A 26,023-nucleotide genomic window follows, 5' to 3' on the forward strand; every position below is an offset into this window, starting at 1 on the left:
TCTCTTTAGGAATGAAATATCGCCAATTAATGACATCATCCATCCGTTTCAGATAGTTTACAACAATTTATTCTAATACGTTTTCCATTTGGGATTTAAATTTTTTTTTTCTTCTGACAAGCGTAATTGATTCAATGAAGGAGACAAGACCAGAGAACCAAGAAGGTGCAGTTGTCAACTGAATTCTCTAGAATAATATCATTGTTTTTATTTAGTGGCCAATTAGTTTTGTTTTCTAGCAAAAAAATTCATTAATTAGTTTTGTTTAGTGGCCAAGAATTCAACGGCTTAGAATTTCTAAATAAGAATCTATCGACTTTTAAGTCATTTTATTGGTGGGACTGAATTTTATTTACTTTTAACCTACAATATTGAACAAAAAGTTACAATAAATCTATCAGCTTCAGAGATTCTTCATGTATTTTTAACTACTAGCCTCTTTGGAAAATAAGCGATACTAATTTTTCTAACTGGTACGAACGAGAGGAAAGGTAACGTTTGAACAAACTATACGAATAAAAAATCATGAAAACAGGATCACATTCATTGAGATTGAACTTTGAATTTGAGTAGAGAGTCATTGCGACCATCCATGGCTTTGATAAATACAGTAACTGAGCTCAACCCCTCTCTCCTACAAACACAACAAGGACAATATATGCACGCGTTATGAAACCTGCAAAGCTCTGACACGCGCAGTTAGCTCCCGAACTTGACTCCTAAGACGATCAGGATTACAAAAGAACTCAACAAAGACACCTCGTTGAAGCCCAATTTCCTTGGCATGATGTTTTACAATCTGCATGCCATACATATTTCCAATATTTATAACACGATTATGGTCCAGAAAGTAGTTAACTAAACCAATATATGCGCAAGAAAGCAGTTACCTCATTTTTCTTACGATGCTCCAGTGTCACCTATTCAACTGCAGCAGAGAGTTTTGCATTTATTTTCTCCATTTCATCAAGATCTTTCATCAATGGCTTTTAAACAAAGACAAAGATAAATGTACAGGAACAGATGCGAGAATGTACTAAATAATTACCGGAACAAGCTGCAATAACATTGTGTTCAAATGGCCCAATAGCGGATCAGAAAATGTAGAAGGAAAGTAACATGTCTAACATGAAACTATGATTTCAACGCTAGGATACATTAGGACAACTAAAGGTTTTTTTCGTTCTTTTAGTTGTTCGTATAACTATCATTTTAAAAGGAAACATAAAATGTTAACCACGGTGAGTTTATCGCTATATTATGAACAATACTTGTATTCGGTCTTTCAACCAAATTTAGATATCAAACTTATCGCACACGAAAAACATCAATTTCAAAGCAAGTTAAAACATAGAACTGACCAAGGTTGAAAAAATATCTCAACAAGACACGATTCTCCTAGTTCAGATCTTCTACTTTGTGACTTTTAGGTGCACACAATGCATAGAATACCATACAGGGGAAAAATGAATACCGGTAAAAATGGAAACAAACGAAGCAATAAGAAATGAAGGTTTAACAGTGATGTCATACCCGTGGGGTCAGTATAGGTTGTGCTGTTGTCGAAGAGGCAAATAGCAATTGCTGCAAACTTTGAATTAAAGTGCACCTGATACAATTATCAAGTTAGAAGTTTTCCCACAAAATGAAAAGGCGATGAGACACAAATTCATTGTAGATATTTTTATGCAGAAGAGATGACCAAATCAGCGTCCTTGAGAAGGCATCTTTATTCGTGTTAAAGATAGGGAAGACATGCTAGACCACTACCATAAAGTCTATCCAATGCCAGACAGGCCCATGATGCCAAATTACATCAAATTCTACCATCAACCATGCATATTTTACATTTTGTTGCTGATAGGTAAGTTTGCACCTCTGATTCAATAACTTTAAGCAAGGAGTATGCTCCGAGCATATTTTTCTTTTCCAACTGACAAGCCATTTTCAAGAACTGATGCCTTGCAAGCTGATTAAGAAGATGACTTATAAACTGCCAAGACAATTGAATAAGAAAATGTTAGACCAGAAGATCAGGAATCTTTGTGATATGAACTCATTGCCCTTTTGATTGATAATTAGACAATTAGTAGCTAACAATACCGCTTTCTGCCGGTTAATGTAATATTCTTGTCGCATGACCTTTAAGTCATAATCACCTACAAATTGATAATTCAGATCACATTAGCTACAAGCTTTTTGAGCCATGCAAGGCAAATAATCTGATGTTGCTTCATCCTACAGTTCTAGATTGGTTTAGTTACGTTGCAATATGTACGTGTCTTGGAGTTGAGCCAACTCCCAACAAGGACCCAGAATAGTCTGAGAAAGGAATACACAGTAAATCAAACAGTATAACTCAAACTAAATCAATGATATGAATTTGTTTTGAAGGCAGAAATAAGCATACAAAAAAATCTTGTAAGAGTCTCACAGTCTGCACCACCCCCAAGAAAAACAATTTAAAGAGAAAACCCCAGAAGATAAATGAAAGTATAAATACAAGCAAAATGATTAGCAGGTAGCATGTCCATGATCCTTTCCCCATGAGGGTCCTCTCTATGACTACAACTTGAACTAGAATCCAACTTTTTCTCGGGGAAGATTTTGGAAATTTGGATATAACAGGTAAACGTAGGAAACTTAAAACCCAAGAACACATTCAAACCTCAAATAATAATTTCTCTTCCTTGGGATAAGAATTAGATAGTTCTCCAACAAGTTCTGCATGGTTTCTCCTGTACACATATTAGATTCCCTTTCATCAAAAGATACTGTCAAATGTAGCAGATATGGAAAAATTGAAGTCTACCACTATACAAAGCATAATGAATTGACATGTAAAAATGCATTGTACCTACGGGAATGAAGATCAAGATGGATGTGAGCTTCATCTGATGATACTTGAGATTTAAGTGCCATTAGAATTGCTTGCTGCATAGCATTCTCAACTTGGGTTTCCACCCATTGTCTTTCACTTGTCCCAAAACTGCACAATATTTAGCAGTAACAGAGTCAGCAGGGATTCCAAATTTACAAACAACAAAAAATGCCAGCATGGAAGTTGACAAGAAAAAGGTTAACCAGCCACAGATATAGAAGTACCACATCTATTTGAGTACCAGAAATAGATAAATCATCTAAACAACAAACGTATGGTTGAATCATTAAAATACCACATCATTTCAAAGAATGTGTTTGTGTGATACACAAGCATGTGTGGAGAGAGAGAGAGATTGATGATGAAGAAGATATAACAGAATACAAACAAATAAAAAGGAAATTTTCTGTACCTCTCAAGTGTCAGAGAAGTAAAATAATTAATATACCCTCTCACTTTGATTACACAAAAGGAATACATCCTCTAATTTCCATCATACCATAAATCAAAATATCAACATTTTTGGACCTTCTTTGGGGACTTTCATAAAGGCTATCAACCTTTTGTACCTTCTTTGTAGATTCTTAAAAGAAATAAAACGATTGAAGTAAATAATAACAGCAATTGTTCTGGTTTCTTAAAGAGGATGTCGTGATCTGAAATCTGAAAAAATAAGTAGGCATCATATCATTTTATACAAGTTAAAATTTCGTAAATAGGGGGAAAAGTTACATACATAGAACAAAGTCGTTGCAACTCAGAGACACGCTGATGATGAGATTTTTCTAAATCTGCTGCAATCAAAAGACCAAGTAAAAGGAGTCAATATTTGCTACTCTATATAAGTTAAAACAGCTTAAGATATCCAAATACCTAGGCAACTCTAGATTATGGATATTCGTTTATGCAAATAATCAACATTTGCATCAAAGTGATCATGACATGAATGCACATGGATGGCACATACTTTCTGGATTGAGAAAAGCAAAACTACAATGGTACAAATGAAACCATATCCCTATTTTTCATTTTTCAGTGACATATGAGCAGAAAAACAAGAAGAAAATTATTTGTGGCAGGCATAGTATGCTTCTGTACATGACTAAAGCTGTGCATATTTAAAAAGATCCATTTGATTCAATTTACGAATTAGCCGGAATTAATATTTTCAAAACGAAAATAGCATCTGGTATTAGCTGAGGCATCAAATTATATATATATATTTTCAAAGTTACAAGCATCCAGCATGCACATGTAATCTCGACTCTATTACATCAACAAAGTGGATAAGCAACATATTGGAAAAGCAAAAACAATCTGGAGATATTAATCTTGAAAACTTAACGGGGAGAGAGAGGAAAATACAAGAGTGAAAAATAAGCAATAAAAGCCATAGGACGGGTTACCTCTTACTATGACGTTTGAGATATCTTCAAGACTCACCCATGAACACTTCGATTTGCCCTCTTCAACAACTAAACGAAAAGGACCCTGTTCATATCACTTAGTAAGGCCTTCATTTTCCTTTTAATAACCTAGTAAATTCTTAAAAGGTGCAACTCTAGTACATGAAGTATACAATAGAGAAACTGGCAAGAAGCAAAAAAGATACAATGGAATAGATAGGTCCACAAGAAATTTACAAGAGATGAGAGGAAAAACATGATTTCAAGAACTTATCCAGAAGATTTTCAATACTAACAAGATAGAATTTTCTGAGATGAACTTGTGAAATATGAATACTAGAAATCCGAATTTTGCTAAATTTTCTTTTGATAAATAGCAATCTTGAAATTATTCCCAAAAAAATACACAATTGGAACAGAGTATTACAATTTAATTTCAATGCAGAGGATCTAGAAATAAAGCTGGCAGCCTGCCACGAAGTTTTGATGGATAAGTTGCAGCAATACTGGCTAAATTTCCGTCCTAAGTGAAAGCAACACTGATGCACGACCAATTAAATTAGCAATATTAAAACTGGAAAGAAAAGGATGATCGTTCATACACAATCAGTAAATAAATAAGATTAACAATGCTGAGAGGGTTTTTTTTTTTTTTTTTTTTGGGGGGGGGGGGGGGCGGGGGGGTGTGCTATTATATACATACTGTGTCTAACTGCTTGGCTCCTTGATAAAAGATGAATCTCCAATTAAGTATGCATGAAAGTCTGAGTAGATGCCATCCCCTGCAAGTTTAGTGCTAAAAATTCATAAATATGAAAAGCAGAAATAGTGAGCTTGATTGTTGAATTCGCAAGCAGAAAAGTGATATCGCATTCCTCCATCAGTTGTGCATAAATCACATAATAATTCTCATATTAAAATGCAGAACATATACTGGCCGTTAAATAACAAAGATAGTTGTAAAATGTCCAAATAGTCAACAAAAGTACTGAAAGGTAAAAGAGTATAATACCATCCCCAGAATGATAATGGGCCAACTCTTGTGCTGTAGAAGCCATCCTTCCAAGAACTGCATTCATCTAGATTACAAAGAAAAAAATTACGAATCTTATGAAATTTTAGGTAGAAATAAACTTCTAAAGCTACTTTTCTCATCAAAAAATCGATCAAAAACCCTATACACATAGTTGTTTGTACAAAGGCAGGTTGAACTGCGAGTTTTTGTTTGCAGACAAGTCACTGAGTATCCAAATGCTCATTCACATGGTTGCAGACAACATAGTATACATATTATATGGAAAACCAAACCCAATCAAACATATTACTAATACAAAAAACCTAAATGGATCAAACTTATCTATTATCATTGTCCTCAATTTGCTCCACCACCAATGTCTGAGAAATTGATTTTCAACTTAGTCAAGAAAATGACTAAATCCATTTCAAAATTGATCACCAATGCACAGAATATATCTCAGTGATTGTAGCCATTCTAGTAAGGGAGCCTTCTTTTTACCAATATACCTGCAAATTTCTTGCAGAGAGGCTATTGTCTATAGTTGTAAGATGTCCATTGACAGTAGATGTTGCAGCAACTCATGCCCGTCTCCCTTGGATCAGAGTAGAAGCCTGATCAGTAAGCATGTCGAATTGGGAATGCAGATGCCTAAGCTGTCTCTGCAACTGTAAAGCTTCAGCTTTATAGGCCAAAGTTGCATCCCTAAGGAAGAAAAGAAGTCCATAAGTACTGGGAACAGGATTCCACAATGCATCACCAAGTAGGTAGAATATGCAATTACCAAGCATAGCTTTTCGTTATCCAAACTACTAAGAATTTATAGGCACACTAGTCCGCCACCTATTTCTGTAAATTATCCTTTCATTACCATCCTCCCTTCTCGCCATGATTTACCGCAAGAAAAATGAAACAAACAAATCAAATAAGCAATACACCCACACCAAGAAAATTCCTATGCTGCCAAAATCTCTTCTCGATCCTCAGGTACAGGCCAGAACACAAAAATATGGATGAACTAATGCATCACTAGAGGAAAAATAACTAAAAGAGTATAAAAAATGTAAAAAGTATGGTAACGGATATCTTTGAGTCCCTCCTCGGCTGCAAAAACCGCCTCCTGGTTGTCTGGCCTGGAAGCAAAGGCCGAAATGCTATCGTAAGCAAAGTACAAATCCTCTCCCTGCACAATCAACATTTTTATCAAATTATCAATACATAAACAGTTTGAAGTTCGAACAGAGTATATAAAACTCAACAATTATGACTGCTAACAACAAAAACGAGAATTTTACCTCTAATAGCTTCCCCTCCTGTACAAATTGCTCATATCTACACACACAAAAAAAACAATAATTTCAGAATTATATACAAATTTTCAAAATTCAACCGACAATGAATTATGGGGGAGAGAGAGAGAGAGAGAGAGTAACTGGGAGAGTACGGGGAGAGAAAGGACGTTGGAGGGGCGGAGGCTCGAGCAGATCCAGTCGAGGATGGGTCGAGCGTCGTCGTATTGGAAGGGCCATTCGAAGCTGTCAGGGTCCAATGCACAGCGTCGCCCCGCTCATTCCCCGGTCGTTTTTTTGTCTCCCTTCTCTTACTCAGTCGTGAACGGCGGTGCCTCGGGACCAGATGTTGCGATTTTTCTGCTTTCAATTTCAAATATTTGCCAGCGACAGAGTGAGAGTGAATTTTTGGGCCGTTTTGGCGCCGGCCTTGACAAATTGACGTCGTCTATTTTTTTTCATGCTTCGGTTAGTTGTACGTTGAGGACATTCTTGCCCTTTTCTCTTCGGATAGAGGATATTTTTGCCGAGTTCGGGGCCTTCTGGCATCCTATCGTTTTCAATTGAACTCGAAAGTTTAAACGGCCGGCTAGCTAAAAACAACTTCTTTTTTTTTTTTTTTTTTTTTTTTTAAATATAGGAGGTATTCAAGTCTTGATACCACACGATTCAACAAAACATTTGGCTTCTATTTAAATGGTACGGTGATCGTAAAAAGTTCGAACTCACATTAGACCAATTTTTAGTGTTAAAACCTTACTAAATAAAGTTAAAATGATACATAAATAGGTTTTCACGAATCTTGTTTAAAATAAACATTAATAGATCAAGTTGGTTAAGTTTTCATACATGTCGTCGTTATTTTTCTGTCAAAATTAATCACAATGCTACTTCAATATAATCAAATGTACATTTAAAGTTTTGAGATCGTTCCGAATCATTTAGCTGCAAAGATAAGAGCACACTATTATAGGTACATTAGGAGTTTGTCGTCAAGTTATGATTTTGCTCATGTAGTTTTTGGTTCAAGTGATACTGAGAAAAAAGATAAGAAGATTCAAACACGAGACTTCAATTACAAAATTTAGTTAAACCCAATATGGGGCCAAATTGCATTTTTGTTCCTTGTAGTTTAAGGGTAGGAGTAATGTCAACCGATTGAGCTATCCCTTCTATTTTATTCTTGTAGTTTGAGTAGATTTGCACTTTAATCCATTTAGTTTGATTTGTCGCCAATTATTCAAGAATAACAAATAGTAATTAGTAACAACACAAACTGCATAAATCATAATTTGGCTAATACGTATACAATATGCAATTCTGATGGGATTAAAATATCAAAACTCCTATGCATTTTCAAAGAGCCATATCAATCGATTCAAACCTGCCAACCGCTACAAGAACAAGCTGCCTGTTGTGGGTAGTAGTACAGATACCAGAAGTCATCACAGTGACAGTCGAGGAAGAGATGAAAAGGAAATGCTGCGCCTTTCCAAGCCTCTTGTCGTGTACATACATAAGTGCATAGACCATTAGAAGTTCTTCTTCACTCTCTTTCAGAATCCGAGAAGTATCTCTGGGCATCAAATGGCTGTCTCCGGGAGTTCATATCATGTAAGTCAGGCTGCCTCGGGGAATTCATATCATGGAAGTTAGAAGGAGCTTCTCCAGACATGGGTGCAAATGCTGCAGCTCGAATACATAAAACTAATGAGAAATACACACTTGAGACAATTTTTCTACTGACAATAATATATCAGGAACAGAAAATTGTGCATACGAAACAAAATAACTTAACTAGCGCATATGCGGATGACAATTTCAAAAACGACCATCCTAATAAACAGTTTGGAAATGATGATATTCTTAATGTTTTTTTTTTTTTTGAATTCTTAGATGTTTTTGCCCCGTAGTGCAAGTTTGTTCGTCTGAGGATCTTTTTCAATTTGCAAGAAATAGATATTTCGGAATCACTTGGGGCTTTGTAATATGAGGTCAGCTCTCTAGCGGCAACAATAACAGGATGAATCAAAGTCAATATATGGGAACTGTAGCGCACTTAATCATTAGTCCACAGAATTTTGGAAGTCCTATAGCCTATAAAATCTAGGAATTTACAAAAGACATACAACCTTGGACTACCCAACGAATGAACACCAAATAATCAAACCACTGCTCAATGTACAATCAAGGATATTGGTGGAAGAACATTCTTCACCTAATTGTGTACGAGGGGCCATTATTCCAGAAACCAAATCACAAAAGCAGAAGTTCACAACATAAAACTGTTAGATTGTGAGTATGAAGCATGTTTGAGGATTAGCTATAATATTGGATGAATTCTTGAATGGAAAAGTCTTGATAAGGTGTTCGTATGAATCCTATTTCTTGTAGGATTATGAGTGCTTTTAGTGTTCCTTTGTGAAAAGGTTTTGGATCCTACACTAATTGATCTTGTACACTCATTGTGTGAGAGTTCAACACTAATTCTAATAGGAGAATGAGTTGGATTAATGTTGTATATAACCTCAATCACTGCTCTTGCAAAGACACGGCTCATCTTGTATTGAATACCTATTATTCAGAGAGTTCTCTAGTTTTGCTAAAGAGGAGAAGATTGATTGGTTGTGAAGCTGCTATGGCTTCTTCGAGTTCAAGTTCTGCAGGTATGTTTTCAACTGGTTTTATATTTGAGTTTATAGTTCTGTCATTCTGTTTGATTGTTGAAGTGTTGGTGATTTATTGGCATATCAATGATCTGTGATATAGTTCTTACAAAAACTTCTCAAAATACATTCAACTAACCTTTCTCTCTCATTCTCCTTTCTCTGTCATACTCAAATTTATCCCGAATCTGGTTGACCTTTTCCCAGGTATCCCCTTGCCTACTTCCAAAACCATTGTCCTGCAACAAAATAAAGCCCGTTCAATGTATAGCGGGATACTATGAATAAAGAGGTATCACATCTTACACTATAAAAACATTCAGGTGGCAAATCAAAGCTTGATGACAAAATCCCATTTACTTCGGTTACAAAAGCTCGATGACAGTATCTGATTTACTTCGGTTATATGACCATTGGAGAGAGCGAGAAATAATTGCATTCACAATAATACAAAGGACCGGCTTTGAAGATTAAACAACTATTAGGCGTGGACGTCTACTCATGACTATATATATCTGCAAGGCTACAACATAATCCACCAAGTCCAATTAATTGCATCAAATTCGTACCTTATATGGCTCAGGATGGAACCGCTTGTTCCAGAAGTTCACAACAAAAGGCACTCAACACACGTAAATGATAACTTCAGGTTTTGGGAAATTGAGCAAGAATTAAAATTATAGGTCAATTTTACAATGTTAGTCCACATAGTTTATTAACATTCTCAATTTTGTTCTTGTAAAATTTTTTTCTTGCATTTTCTTCTTTGTTTTTCTTTTTATTCTCACTTTTAGTTCAGTCCATTGGAGTTGATTTTTCCATCTAATTTTATTTTAGATTCTTTTGAAAAATTCAACTTGGAAGTACTTTCGGCTTATATAACAGGCAGACAGTGCTAACATAATGAATTGCAAAGAAAAACAAAGGCAATAGAAACGCAAAAGTGAAAATCGAGATAAACGACGGGGACTACCATTAGCATAAATTAATCGATATTATATGATGGAGAGATTTTAGATGTGGTGTTGTTTTGTATGGATATCGATAGATTAGATAGGCGTGATATCCTCTCATTATGGTTGCCTTATAACCCTCCACTTTCTTTTTGTTTACTAAAGTAGGATGCATGTGGGGGTAGGGAACTAAAGGGGATTAAGGTGTTCAAATTCTAAAAAGCATCCATCCCTTGTATGCAAATGTGTGACTATAAAAATATACAGATAAAATCATAAAAATTTGGCAACACAGGTTTCGTTTCCCTTTCATAAAAAGCTAAATTTTTTGTTCTGTTAAATTTGACCACCCTTGAACTAATTAGAAAATAGGATTATTTGGTCGAACCTGTAGTAAACTAACCACTTGGTATAAATTTTGCACTACATTCTGGAAAAATTAATCTTTTTTAACAACTTTTTCATTTGGACTTTCTTATTTTACTCTTCTCTTATCTTGTAATGTTGCACAATATCCAAACGACCTATTTTTAGGTTACTCTTAATGATCATCTTTATTAAAAAATAATTAAATTGAAAATTATTTAGTCATCTAACGATTATTTATAGAATAGACAAACCATGTTCTTCATTTAACTAAAATATCAACAATGTGAACTGGCGGTCAAATAATTTCTAATTTTTTTTATTTTGTAGAGTTGAAGTTTACTGAGCGATCTAAAAATTATATAGTTTTGATCTCCAAGAATGAATAAGAAGAAAGCAGAAAGGGTAAACGAGAAAATTCAAGTAAAAAGTAATGAGAATCGAGTGGAAAGGTTATTAGAATTCCATCTTTCTTTAATACGTTAAAGACCTTGTAACCTATTTAGTCACTTGTATTCGGATTTTGTCTAATTTCTGAAACCAATAGTAATTGTGTAGGGAGAAAAAAAAATTATATATATACGTATATTATATATGTATGTGTGTGTATAAATATATGTGTCTCTGTCTATATATATAGGCCCTTTTATGCAAAGGGATTTCTATTTTTTTTTTCAAAAAATGGGGATTAGGTGTGGAGCTCACTCCACATCGAACTTCAACGATCCGAACTGTCTATTTTGTAAGTCTCGATTCATAGATCATCCTTGCAAAAATTCAATTTAATCCGAAATCATTTGCCTATTCAATTATCAAAATAAAATTTCATTATTTCTTATATAATAAAATATTTGTTTAGATGTCTTAAACATTTCCGATTTGGCCGATATTTTGCAAAGATGATCTATGAGGTGTAACTTGAAAAAAGATGGTTCATATCGTTAAAGTTTGATGTAGTGTGAATCCCACAACTAATCTTTATTTTTATAAAAAAAATGGGGATCCCTTCCCTTAAAGATTGCCTATATCTATATATAAATAAACTGAGTGTTTTCATCCTCCAACCAAACCAGTGATGACTCTGCCATTTGATTTCATAAAATGAAAGTATCTATATTTGCGTGCAGAAAACTAAGCATCGTGCACGGCTTGGTCTTTCCAGGCAAGGAATAGTGTTATTTTCCATATAGAAACCGTTTTCTTCCTTGTTTGCATATCACCTTTTCATGAAGGTTCGCATCTTCATGAGGTTTGCAGAAAATATAACTAATTTTCTCGGACAAAACGTTAATTCTTTACCAAAAAATAAAAATAAAAAAAATATCACATCTCATATTCACAAGAATTGTAAACTTTCCAACCAATGTAAGTAGAGGCAAGTGGTTCTTTACCACAATGATGAAATGAAGTTGAACCTTTTTTTCATGACAGTGTGAATTTAAACTACGTCGGTAGTTAATCTAACACAAAAAACCAATGTAAGTAGAGAAAACATCATATTACAAAAATGGCTGCACCGAATAACTTTTCTTGGTGAAAACTCGTGAGGAAATAACCTTTTGTCAACTAGTACAAGATTATAAACACATCATTGTCACTTATATACAAGACAAAAGAACTGCTATGCATGCTTCGATATCTCTTAATTTGAATCCAATCAAATCTTAATTAAATTCACAAACAATATATGAATTTATGACTTACTTCGTGTATGCTACATTAAGCATATGTAAAAACACATATATTGTTGGCATGTTCTTCGAAACAATACATGTATGAATACAAAACATGTTGTCTACAACCTGATCATGCACTTATTAAATTAACAATCAAGACGAATATGGAAAACCCAAGTATGCAATCATGCAAAACAAGAAGTGTTGCAACCCGTCTATAAGTTACTATATTTTATTTTCTGAAAATTGTGAAATGTCCAAAATACTTTTAGAGAAGAAAGTGTTGACTTTTGTTGACAATTAAACTCGTGACACGTATGTCCTAGCACATGTTCGTTGTACTCATTGATATGAGTGCACGAGAGCAAGTGAAGAGGAAATTAGAGCTAAAATGAAGATTTTACGAAACACAAATGTTAAGTTAATTCTTATAATTCTAAATTTAAAGAGTAAAACTAATAATAATATAAAATGTTAACTAAAGTAAAGCAAAGGGATCTGGAAGTGGGAGGAAGAGAGAAGAAAAAAAGGGGGAGATGGCGTTGGCCAAAGGATGGGGGGGGATTACAAGGAATCCCACGGCCTGAAACTATGAATCGGAAAGGGGGGGGGGGTGGAGAGCGGAAAAAAGAAAGGGGGGACAAGATAGAAACTATGAATCTTTGAGAGAAGTCGAAGGAAATATAGAAGACACCAGGAGGAGCAAAGAGAAAATAAGGAATTAAAATGTTTGCTAGAACTGAGAGAAAAGGTGTACAACCATGTCGTTTGAACCATAACAGAAATGTGATTGCTTTTGTCGACCGCAGCATAGGTAACGATTCCCATCTCTCTTTATTCCTTCAATAGCTGCTTTGTATCAATCTTTCGTATTATTTTCAATTTTATACTTTGGGTGTTGTAATCAAATATCTTGTTCTAGGGTTTGGATTAAAAGGTCAAGTCTTGTTAATTGTTGAATATAATTGAAATCGAAGTTATAAACATGAATTCTGAAATGTGTGGAAGCATTCTGAAAATGTAATTTGGATTATAAGAGTATAGGTTCTAAATTGCAGGAAATTTATTAATTCTTCACAGAAAAACTATGTTTCAAGTAGCCTATTTTGGCTCTTGATTTCTATGTCTTTATGGATTCCTTTTGAGCCAATATTATGTGGTTTAAAACTAGACATGCCCATGATCAATACCCATCTGATATCACTTAATTCCATTGAGTATTGATATGTCAAAATCATATTCAAACTTGAGTCCCGAAGCTGCCAGACAGCAGCAAATACTGGGTTTCCAGTTTCGGGACTCTATTTTGTAAATTGCAGAACTTTCAACTTAGAACCCCATTTTCTACAAATCTTTTATGCTTTTGAAGTACACAAAACAAGCTTCGAAACCCATGTAAGTTTGCATCAACCGGTATAGGTATGAGTGTTCAAAATCAGGTTAATCTTGGTTGACTTAAACTGCTTTTCTGCAGCTTTTGTGGAGAAGAGGTTGCTGCTTTGCAATGTTCTTTCTTCTCTAAATTTTAATTCTAATTTACTTATCGATATTGAGTTTATTAAATCACTTTATATGGTTATGTATTGGGTTTCAAAGAACCATTTTCTAATACAATTATAAGCTCAATGATTTAATGTATTGGTGCACTTATGCCTATTGAAACACAGAATCACTTATAGTCCAGAATTATTTCCATTCAAACGTATTGGTAGTGATGAAGCTATATTAGGTCAACCAAAATGGCATTTGAATTGGGGACTGTTAAATTAGTATTCCAAGTACTTTGACTAGGATTAAAGTTCATCTCATGCATTTAGTAATGTCTTATATTGTGAAAATGGATTTGGCCATGTTGGTGGATCCTTGTATTAGTAACTGAGAGCAATGCTTAGGAATCCATGTAGAGGAAATACAACAGACATTTTCAGAGTTTGATTATACTAAACTTCGTGGAATGTTATCTTATTATGTATCTCATAGGTTGATTACTTGTGTACATAATTGGATTACATGTATGGTAATCGAATTAATGCTTTTGTTGGATGTCTATTAGTGTGATTATGGCTTGCTTTGATATGAGATGGAATTCTTAGCAGACTTTGTAATAACGTGAGATATGTTAGGGAACTACGAATGGCTAGATACCGTCTTAGGGTACGTAGGCAATCTAACACAGAGGTTAGATGCAACCATATGTAAAAGAAAAATTACTACTATTGACACAATGATTCGGGTGAAAGGGTATGTGATGACGTCACGTGTGGATCCTAGACCTATCTTGGGATCGGGGCGTGACAAGAAGTAATTATGAATTACCACTTATGTAATGCCAATTCAGAACTGATGACAAAATTAAAGCAACCAAATCTAAACTTATCTTAAGGTTGTTGGGAAAATAGGGTCTAATTGCTATATTAAATCACATAAAAATTAAGAAATAATTTATGCAATTATATATCAAAGTAATTAATGCATGCACATGATTAATCAATGTTAAACGAACATGATATAATGGATTAGAAAAACCTAGAAATACAGTCGAGGCAAGTGATGGACACTCTGTCTTTAAGATAAGTTTATGCCTTACTACGGTGTTCATGGTTGGTTGACGCTTGTCACTCGGGATACAACGACCACGCCCTTGTAATAGTAGCACTCCAAATCATAAGGCGCCAATGAATCATGATTCTCATATAGACTCAATGGTACTATCTAATTTTTAGTGCACTATATGTATGAATATGAATATTGATTTTATGATTATAGGATGCTTCCCTATTTATAGATTTGAGATATTTTTTTTTGAAAAATATGTGACCATTCATCAAGAGTCAAAAGTTACTATTCATTATGTTAAACGTGTATTTCCACCAAAATACATAACTTCTAATTTCCATTTAATTATTTAATTTAATATAATAATATTAAAAGTTCCAACAATGCTATTAGAAATGGGGCGCCTACACTTAAGCCCATTTTTAACTGAAATGGCTAAATATAGTCCTGTTCAAAATTATAACCCTGTAAAATTTTTTTTTTTTAAATAAACAGTATCAGACTATACTCATATACCATCTTCAACCAACCGAATGCGCTAAGCATAGCCCCTTAATAATTTATTAGTTTTATATTTATACTTTAAATTTATGGTTAATTAAACTACTTTCGGATGTTTTCGAACCTAACCGTTGAGTTTCAATCAATTATTGCAATTGGAAGAGTAGGATCTCAAAAAAGGTTAAGAAGAAGACCACATTTGGCTAGCTTGATGCCCCTTTGGAGATGAATTTTTTAGCAAATTAGGCTATTTTCTAGTTTTTAATCGTTAGCCTTTGGGATGACCTAACATTATCTTTCCCTCGGCCTGTATTGTTCATCTCTTCTCCCACTGCCATTGATTGATCCACATAGCTCATCGTCATGAAGCCATCGGTGTTTGTTCTCAATATTTATTCAATAATGAGCATAGATTATAACCGACAGCCCATCCTAGTCGTGAGCAGTGTAGCTACTCTTATTGTGGTCTTCATCCTCGTCTGATATAGGGCTTCCTCGCCTTTTCCGGAACCATTGGAAGTAAGTGTCGAGTCAGTTACTGTTTCCCGACTCAGCGCGGCCGGGCCCGAGTGTACCGTTAAATAGGAGCTAAAGCTCGTAGTCACAAACCCCAACAGCAATCACGACTTCGATCTCTACATTGGAGATCATCTGCAGGCCACACTCTTCTTGTACAATCGCTGGCTTATCGGCAGTTTTATGGTGACTACCAAGTCATTACATCCTCCCTTGCTTTTAACCAGCGAGACCAACTAGACGACCACCTTAAGTTTCAAAATGCAAACTGATCGTGCCTACTTTGGTGAAAAGTTCATCGAGGAAATCTTCAGAAGGATAATCCAAGTCCACCTGAATGTGATGGCTTGATATCGGCTCATGCCCACCACTTCGAAGCCTGAGGGATTCCATGTGTTATGGCTCTCCTGCCTTGGCATGGGGCTGTGCGAGTTCGATTCTACCCGTAGCAAGGAAATCGTTTGACTCTTTATTAATTGTGTTGGTAAATGTAGTTGCTTGCAATAGACAGATTGATGTTATGTAATTGGAGATAAATTGATTCTACTTAATTCCAAATTAATCCAGTGATGTCTTTACTTATCGGATTTGTTTGCGCATTACATACATTGCTGTTGGGAAATTCAGGGTTTGGGCTTGTTAAACTGACTACATAATTTAAAGATTTTATCTCATTAAACTGATTACGTAATCAATTTAATGAGATAAAAACATTAAATTAGGTAATCAATTTAATGAGCCCGAACCTTGCATTTCCCAACAACAATGTATGTAATGCGCAATCAAATCTGATAAGAGAAGACATCATTGGATTAATTTGGAATTAAGTAGAATCAATTTATCTCCAATTACATAACACCAGTCTGTCTACTGCAAGCAACTACATTTACCAACACATTTAATAAAGAGTTAAACGATTTCCATGCTACGGGTAGAATCGAACTCGCATAGCCCCATGTTGGGGCAGGAGAGTCGCAACACACGGAATCCCTCAAGCTTCAAAGTCATGGGCATGAGCCGAAACCGAGCCATCACATTCAGGTAGACTTGGATTATCCTTCTGGAGATTTACTCAATGAGCTCTTCACTTAAGTAGGCACAATCAGTTTGCATTTTGAAACTTAAGGTGGCCGTTTGGTTGGTCTTGTTGGTTAAAAGCATGGGAGGATGTAATGACTTGGTAGTCACTATAAAGCTGCCGCCAAGCCAACGATCGTACAAGAAGAGCGTGGCCTGCAGACGATCTCCAATGTAGAGATTGAAGCCGTGCTTGCTGTTGGGGTTTGTGACTACGAGCTTTAGCTCCCATTTGACGGTACACTCGGGCCCGGCCGCGCTAAGTCGGGAAACGGTAACTAATTCGACACTTACTTCCAATGGTTTTGAAAAAGGAGAGTAAGCCCTATATCAGACGAGGATGAAGACCACAATAAGAGCAGCTACACTGCTCACGACTAGGACGGGCTGCTAGCTATAATATGTCCTCATTGTTGAATAAATATTGAGAATGAACACCGATGGCTTCATGATGATGAGTTATGTGGACCAATGGTTATAATTTGTCCTTTTTGAAATATGATGTTTTCTTTACTTACATTGGTTTTTTTGTATTAGATTAGTCACCGACGAAGTTTGAACCGCGCCTTTATACAAAGGCTCAACTCATTTTCACTACTGTGGTAAAATGCTACTTGCCTCTACTTACATTGGTTGAAAAGTTTATAATTCTTGTGAATGCATATGAGATGTGATTTGTACAACCCTATGCAAAAAATAACGTTTTGTCTGAGAAAATTAGTTATATTTTGTACAAACCTCATGAAGAGTTGCGACCCTTCATGAAAAGGTGATATCCAAACAAAGAAGAAAACGGTTTCTATATGGAAAGTAACATTCCTTGCCTAGAAAGACCAAGCCGTGCACAATGCTTAGTTTTCTGCATGCATATTGATACTTTCAATTCATGGAAGCAAATGGCAGAGTCATCACGGGTTTGGTTGGAGGATAGAAACACTCGGTTTGTTTAGCATCTATTGGTGAAAGATGGCTTGATAATATATATATGTGTGTATTTCAGAAATTACAATGTGTGGTTTTCCTATTTCTAAGTATGATGAAATAGTATATAATGGCATTAAAAAAAAAATTTTGCTTCTGAAAAGAGATAAAGATTATCTTTTACAATGGTAATTTTAAGATATTGAAAGGTTAGAAATCTTCTGGCAAATACCTTAAAGGTGGGGGAGTTTACCAAAGTGTTAGTAAACTACTTAGTAATTAGGTTTGGATATATATGTTTGGAGGACTTAAACGTAAGAAAACAACTACTCGCAAACAAAATCAATTTTCATGCATGGATGAAATTTGTGATGGTCATAAATTAAATAGATAGTCAACCTAGTGGATCCAATTATTAAGGTTTGACTAGAGAGTAAGTTGTATCATCGAGGGGAATGCGTTAAAAGCCCGTATTTAGAGTAGTCATAGTAGAAACCCAACCTAGTTGACTGGAGATCCCAAGATCTAGGTTTTAAAAGGACAACTAAATTATGACAACTCGGAGTAGCATTGCGGAGATATATTCTCTTTTTGCCCATGCAAGACGAGTTGGAGTATCGCTCGGAAAACCTCTAGAAACTTGCTCAAGTGGCTAAATAGATTACAAGGTCTTTAATGTGTTAAGGTGGGATGGAATTCTAATAACCTTTCCACTCGATTCTCTTAACTTTTTACTTGAATTTTCTCGTTTACCCTTTCAACTTTCTTCTTACTCATGCTTAATAATCAAAACTATGTAATATTTAGATCACTATGTAAACTTCAACTCTGCAAAGTTAACAAAATTAGAAATTATTTAAGCATCAATTCACATTGTCGATATTTTAATTAGTTAAGTGAAGAACATGATTTGTCTATTTTATAAATAACCGTTAGATGACTACGTAATTTTCAATTTAGTTATTTTTTTATTTATAAATTGATGATCATTAAGAGTAACTTAAAAATAGATAGTTTGGATATTGTGCAATGTTACAAGATAAAAGAAGAGTAAAAAGAGTAAGCTAATTAGTTTTGACATATTAGCTAACCAAATTATATATACATTGAATAAACAAATTTAGAGATTGAGGCTTATCTATTAGAAGTTGTGAAAACATAGGTGGTGGATACGGTTAGAACTAAGCTAATTAGTTTTGACATATTAGCTAACCAAATTATATTTCTAGCTAGTTGCTCCCTATACAATCATCAGATAGGTAATACCAACCGAATTGGTGTGCAACTGTTAAACGTTGCAAAAAGAAAATATAGAGATTTGCCAATCTCTGTCAAACACGGAGGCATGTATTAATGTTGTAATGGTATCACACAGTACTAGGGTTTGCAGGTTGTAAAACACGGTGGTGCATTTGGTGAGTTCTTCTGTTATCCTGGTTGTCTTAGGAGTCAAGTTGCGGGAGCTAAGTCGGAGCTTTGCAGGTTTTGGAACTCTTGCATACATATCGTCTCTGCCTCTGTGTGTGTGATAGAGAGAGTTTAAGCTGTATTTATGAAAGCCATGTAAAAATATGAATTTTAAAGCTGCCTTCACCTTCACGTGAAAAGCAGCAAAACCTTGCTAATTTCTTGATAATTTTTGTTTGGGAGAAAGGGAAGCTAGAAAGCGTTTTCTGTTTTTACTTCTTCTATAATGGGCAGCTGCAGAAGAAGGCAGCACAAGGGGAGGACTTGTACAGTTGTTTTGTCTTTCTCTAATAATAAAAACCAAAGGTATCCATGATAATTTAGTTGGTAGACTTTTTGTTCATAAGCCAAATATATATCTCTATATATACAAAAAGGCATTTCAAAAGTTTTAAGGAGCCAAAAATGACACATGTGAACTACGACTAATTGATCGAGACAATGTATCTTTATTCTCTTGCACTCAAGTTCGAACTCGTCCTAGTTGCTAATTAAAGTAGTTTATCGTATCTATATATTTATCAAAAAAGATAATACTAGGGAAACAAAATTTGCAAATTAAATGATGTGCCACTAATACGTCTGACTGTGATCTTAAAGCCCAATGTGGAAACTCGGTGGCTTTTCTATAATGCACCAAAGTTTTCTAATCCATTATGTCATGTTTATTTAATATTAGTTAGTCATGTGCATGCATTACTTTGATATATAATTGCATGAATCATTTCTTATTTTTCTATGTTATTTAATATAGCAATTAGAGCTAAACGGAGAGAAAGGCTGTGCCTTTGTACTTGAGGAGTTGGAGAAGGTGGTGGCCTTAGATGGAGTGAGTGAGTTCGTTGATAGAGAGAGAGGGAGAAAGGGCTTAATGTGCCAGATACTGAGGAGAGGAGGTTGCCTATTGAGTCTAGACAAAATTATAGCAAGACAAATTTTAAGCTACTACCTTAGTACCTATACTATGGAAAGGGATCCTCTCCGGATCCCTTTCACCTAATTCTCCTCATCAAACAATTCAAACCCATGAAATTTGATCAAACGGCTAAAATTATTATAACTTTTAGAGTGAACCCTTGTTTGTAGCCGTTTAAATAAATTTCAAGGGTTTAGATTGTTTGATGATGAGGATTAGATAGAAAGGATTTGGAGAGAATCTCTTTCCATAGTATAGGTACTAAGGTAGTAGCTTAAAATTTGTCTTTGCTATAATTTTGTCCAGACTCAATAGGCAACCTCTCTCCTTAGTATCTGGCATATTAAGGCCCCTCTCTCTTTATCAACGAACGCACTCACTCCATCTAAGGCCACCACCTTCTCTGACTCCTCAGGTACAAAGGCAAAGCTTTTCTCTCCTTTTAGCTCTAAGTTGCTTGCTTACCTTTAAAACATGTATTCATTTATCTTCTTTTTTTTCTTTCAAGGTTTTACTTTCACACAGGGCAGCCACCACTATCTCCTATTCCGACTTCGACTCCTTAGGTACATAGTAAATGTGTTTATTCTTCATCGTTTGATTCTTTATGTTTGGACCCAATGATTTATATTATCAACACAAAATCATGTAATGGTTTACTCAAACTTGTTTTCTGGGTCCTTGGGTTATATATATATATATATATGGATGAGTTTGATTGAATATTTTCTCAATTTATTTGTGAGTGTGTAAGTTAGAGACTCAGCACAAAAGTTCATCCCCAAATTCAAAAAATCTTTATTTTTTTTTTTAATTATTAGTAAATGTTTTTTTTTAAATTAAATATATAAAAGTGGGAGGCAGAAGGCAGTCTTTAGGCTTGTAATTTTAAATTAAATATATAAAGTGCAAGGTAGAGAAGGTAGTGTGCAGTCGAAAAATGCTTTTGTTTCTCAGCCACACGCATTCACGACACCCTGCAGGCGGTGGAGGCCGACCTAGAGAGGAAAAGAAATAACCCTTTTTTCTTTTGGTTTTTGATCATTCTATGTTGTATCGTTATGTACTTGCTAGGTATTTCATGGATAACCAAGGACATGGTAATTCGATGCCACAGTTGAACGATGGTAGATGGGCTCGGTGCATGTTGTGGTACTGTTTCTTGCTTTCACATTTGGGTTGATTGTTCACTTTAATAAGCTAAGGGTACTGTTAAGAAGGGATTCCCAATACGGGTACCTCGAAATGGTTCACAGTATTAGTCGCAGTGGTTATGGCAAATCCAAGTATGTGTACCATCGATACAATCATAGGTAAGCTCATATCTTGGATTGTTTCCAAGAGTAGATTTTATCAAAGGCCTAGGCAGCATCAGATCGGTTTGGCAACATTTTGTATATTTCTCCTAGTGGTAATCATAGGGCTTGCAGTAATACGCCTACGGGAGGCGAAGCAGACGACTTCAAATAACAAGAATGCAAAAAATATGAATTATGCAGAGGTATATTACTTTAACGTTATATTGTTGATGACGATTAGGTACAATGATTTTGCGTTCAAGTCTACCGATGGACAACTTTTCGCTTCGTTTTATCTGCTAATTGGACCATTGCTGGTCGTCTGATATTTGAACTTCGTAGTTGGCTCTTTTCTCCAACAGTGGACGGGGTAATTAAATTTACTTTATTTTCGTATACCTATTGTTATGTTTGTGTGACTCTTTGAAGTAAAACTTATATTATGTTTGTGTGACTCTTTGAAGTAAAACTTATATTTTTTCTTGATATGTAGACCAAATTTAGAACAATAGTTATATGACGCCAGGGCAGCTATAGTAGTTGATCAAGCTCTTCCCTAGCGTCGTATAACTGGTGTTCTAAGTTTGGTCTGCATATCAAGAAAAATTATAAACTTAATTCAAAGAGTCACAGAAACATAACATAAGGTATATGTAAATAAAGTAAATGTAATTACCCTGTCCACTGTCCAAGAAAAGAGCCAACTAGGAAGTCCAAATATCGGACCACCAGTAGTGGTCCAATTAGCAGATGAAACGAAGCGAAAAGCTGTCCACTGGTACACTTGAACGCAAATTCGCCGTACCCAACCGTCATCAACAATATAACATTAAAGTAATATACATCTGCATAATTCATATTTTTTGTATTCTTATTATTTGCAGTTGTCTACTTCGCCTTCAATAGGCGTATTACTGCAGGCCCTATGATTACCACGAGGAGAAACATACAAAATGTTGCCGAACCAATTTGATGATGCCTAGGCCTCTGATAAAATATACTCTTGGAAACAATCCAAGATATGAGCTTACCTATGATTTTATCAATGGTACACATACTTGGATTTGCCAGAACCACTACGACTAATACTGTGAACCATTTCTATGTACCGTGTTGGGAACGTAGTCTCCATATCCTACAATTGTTATAGTAACAACCGTAAAATACAGAGCCTCTACGAATCCCTTCTTAACACTACCCTCAGCCTGATTAAGGTGAATACTCATCCCAAATGTGAATGCAAGAACTAATACCATAGCACGCCCATACACCACAGTTTTGCTGTGGCATCGGCTGCCAGATTACCCCATCCTTGGTTATCCATGGAAAACCTAGTAAGACATCACGATACAACAGAATGATAAAAAACCAAAAGAAAAAAGGGTTGTTTCTTTTCCTCCCTAGGTCGACCTCTACTGGAGTGTGGTGGATGCATGTGGAGGTGTGGTTGAGAAACAAAAGCATTTTTCGCCTACACACTGCCTTTCACTTTTACACATTTTTTTTTTTTGTTGACAAACTAGCAATTACTAGTCTCGTATGGAAGTTGATTTCTGTAGGTTGAATTGGAAATGTTGGCATAGCAATGCTGCGGTTTGTTGTTCTTTTGTTTAGTGGCCAAAAATTAAGCAATTTTGTTTAGTGGCTAAGAATTCAGTAGTGTTATGTTATTTAGTGGATAAAAATTCAGCGGTTGTAATTTCTAAACAAGTCGTCGTACCCAGTGCACAAGGCTCCCGCTTTACGCTGGGTCTGGGAGAGGTGAATGTCGGCTAGCCTTACCCCCATTTATGGAAAGGTGAATTTAGAATAAGTTATATAATGACTTTTAACTCATTTTATATTGGTGTGATTAGTTTCAATTACTTTTCAACTAACAATACAGAAAGAAAAGTTACATTAAATCTATCAACTTCAGAACCCTGTCTATATATAACTCGGAAGCCCTGGGGACCCAAAACCCAGAAAACAAGTTAAGACTAAGAGCAACCCATAAATCATTGGGTCCAAACCAACTTTAATTTTCATAGATCATTGTGGAAAGTAAATAATTTTGAATAAACCATTAAATAATCTTGTTTATCTTGAATGAGTGCATATGGTAAACCCAAAGTCATCCAAACCTCATAAAGCTCATCATCCCAACCGTCCATTATGCAAACCAAAAGATTGACAAAAAAACCCATAAAGCAAAGAAAACGATGAACGATGAACGAGAAACAATAAACATATTTATAATGTACCTGAGGAGTCGAAGACAAAGTCGGAGATAGTGGTGGCTACCGTCTGTGAAGGTAAAACCTTGAAAAAAAAAAGGTTAGTTAGTATGGGCTTTAAAGGTAAGCAAGCAACTTTGAGCTAAAAAAGGGGAGAAAAAGGCTTTACGTTTGTACCTGAGAAGTCGGAGAAGGTGGCCGCAGGTGGAGTGAGTGCATCCGTTTGAAGGAGTTAAGGATTGGAGCAACTACGTTTGTGTGAACAAGGAACGGAAATACTATGCTGGATGAAGATTTGAGTGCTTATTAATAAGCTGGAGGATCCATGCTCGTTTCAAAGGCAGACATGGAAGTTTGGACAAAGTTATAATAAAACAAACTTCAAGCTGCAGTAACTGCACTATCATCATCCAAAGGCCAAACTCTAATGCAAAAATGAAAAACAATCAATGTTTTTTCACATTGTAAAAACTCAAGATTTAAAAACAATGAAGAAGGATTTAGAGTTAGTTTGAATTTGATGTATGAATTAGAATGGATGTAGTCTTTATATGGACAAAAAAAAAGAAAGTATGAGGTTCTGGATAATGTCACGTGTCATTACGTGATCGGTTGAAAATCTTATCGAAATCTTGGCTAAATTATTGTAAACAGATAGTAACACGTGGCTTATCGGGATTGGTTGAAAATCTTATCCCTCCGCAAAATAGTACTTTCGGATAATAACACGTGGCGTGATAAGATTGGTTGAAAATCTTATCGAAATCTTGACTAAATTATTGTAAACAAATAGTGACACGTGGCGCGTCGGGATTGTTTGAAAATTTTATCGGAAATCTATATACAAAATAGTACTTTTGGATAATGACATGTGACGTGATAAAATTGGTTAAAAATCATATCCAAATTTTTTTATTTTTTATTTTATAAAAAAATTAATAATATTTTAATACGAATTGACTAGACTTTGTGTCAACGCATTCATTAGGGGTAGACATGTATTTAGTTAATTACAGTTCATTAGATCAATTACTATTCATTTAAGTGTATTAAATGAACCGGATGTTAGCACATTTTTAAGGATGAACTTGCTGTTAGTGTCCTCCATGCCCGGATCTTCTATCACAACACATAAGGTATTTATGTCACTTTGATATGTGGTGAAATTTAAAAAAAAAAATGAAAAAACTGAAGAGGGAATTACTATTTACAGTTGTGTCGACATGACAACTCAATTCCAGCAGTGCCCAACATGACAACTCAATCCCAACAGTACCAGCGCCAACTCTTCTACAGCTATTACTACTAGCCTTCCACGTTGCCGAATGCTTTCATTATATTCCCAGCCTACCTAGTTTTGGTCTTCGTTTTGACAGATTCTCCTTTTAACTTAATTCTAATAACTTTATCTCACTAAAATCATCTCCAAAAATATTTAAAAAAAACTAACTTAAAAAATTTAGATTGTAACTTAAAAATAGTTTTTTCTGCTTTGTATTAAGTAAACCTTGAAATAAAAAAGAATGTGAATGTGTATGAGTTTTGAATTAGAAAGTGGAGAGAAAGACGTTGTATTTGTACATGAGAAGCTCGAAGAAAATAAACATATGTTGATTCACACAAAATAAAAGGTTTTACCTATTTCATTTTCCCTAAAACCACCAAAGCCAAAATTGTGTGACAAGCAATTTGAGGGTCTTCATCGTCATCCGATTCAGTTGGGGACTCCATTCCGGAGGTAGTAACAATCTGTTAAATGAAAAACAATAGGAAAATTTTAGTATTCCCGAGTAGGGCAGCAACACTGAGTTTTTTTTTGCTCCAAGCAGCACATTATAAGTAGAACAAGTTGAGAATTTTCCATACCTTAAATCAGAGCATATATTGTATTGTGTTCCCTTTCCCTTTCCTACTTTGTATTTTATTTTCTCTCACAAACTTTTTTCACACCTACACAAACAAAGTAAGCAGGAGTTGTTCTCGGATAGATTTTTCTCCCACCCACAAACTATATTCTTTTATCTTTATAAAACAAACAAGCAGCAGGAGAAGAACAAGAGGAGGGTTAGGTTTTGAAAAGTGTCAATTCTCATGTGATTATATAATGGGATTGTGCGGGGAGGGAAAGAGAACATAGTACAATAGTAGTTGGGATTATTAGTTTCGATCGGATCTGAAAATAGTAGTTGGGATTCTTTACTCCACGAATAAAATCATCAACGTAATTCGAAGGGACGAGGATTCTCTTCCCTCCTTATCTTTCTCCTCATCCATCTCCTCCTACTTGAACAGTTACGGTTAAA

General features: G+C 35.1%; 2 long non-coding RNA genes and 1 pseudogene across 3 annotated transcripts; 1 reads left to right on the forward strand and 2 right to left on the reverse strand.

Moving 5' to 3' along the window:
* Positions 1–523: 523 nt before the first annotated feature.
* LOC103417172 (AUGMIN subunit 3-like) lies at positions 524–7,140 on the reverse strand (annotated as a pseudogene).
* A 711-nt stretch (positions 7,141–7,851) lies between these two features.
* LOC103427069 (uncharacterized) lies at positions 7,852–25,790 on the reverse strand. Of its 2 annotated transcripts, none has more exons than XR_011581451.1 (6): positions 25,587–25,790; positions 25,359–25,469; positions 23,898–24,003; positions 23,748–23,805; positions 9,397–9,496; positions 7,852–8,277 (listed from the first exon to the last, which is right to left on the reverse strand). It is a non-coding gene; the product is annotated as an uncharacterized lncRNA (long non-coding RNA). The 2 variants fall into 2 exon arrangements; XR_003773418.2 differs by having other exon boundaries at positions 23,898–24,144.
* On the forward strand, positions 12,735–20,929 carry LOC114824891 (uncharacterized). The gene is made up of 2 exons (XR_003773419.2): positions 12,735–13,066; positions 20,715–20,929. It is a non-coding gene; the product is annotated as an uncharacterized lncRNA (long non-coding RNA).
* Positions 25,791–26,023: the final 233 nt, after the last annotated feature.

Source organism: Malus domestica, chromosome 05 (genome assembly GCF_042453785.1).
Source record: "Malus domestica chromosome 05, GDT2T_hap1".
Classification (NCBI taxonomy): domain Eukaryota; kingdom Viridiplantae; phylum Streptophyta; class Magnoliopsida; order Rosales; family Rosaceae; genus Malus; species Malus domestica.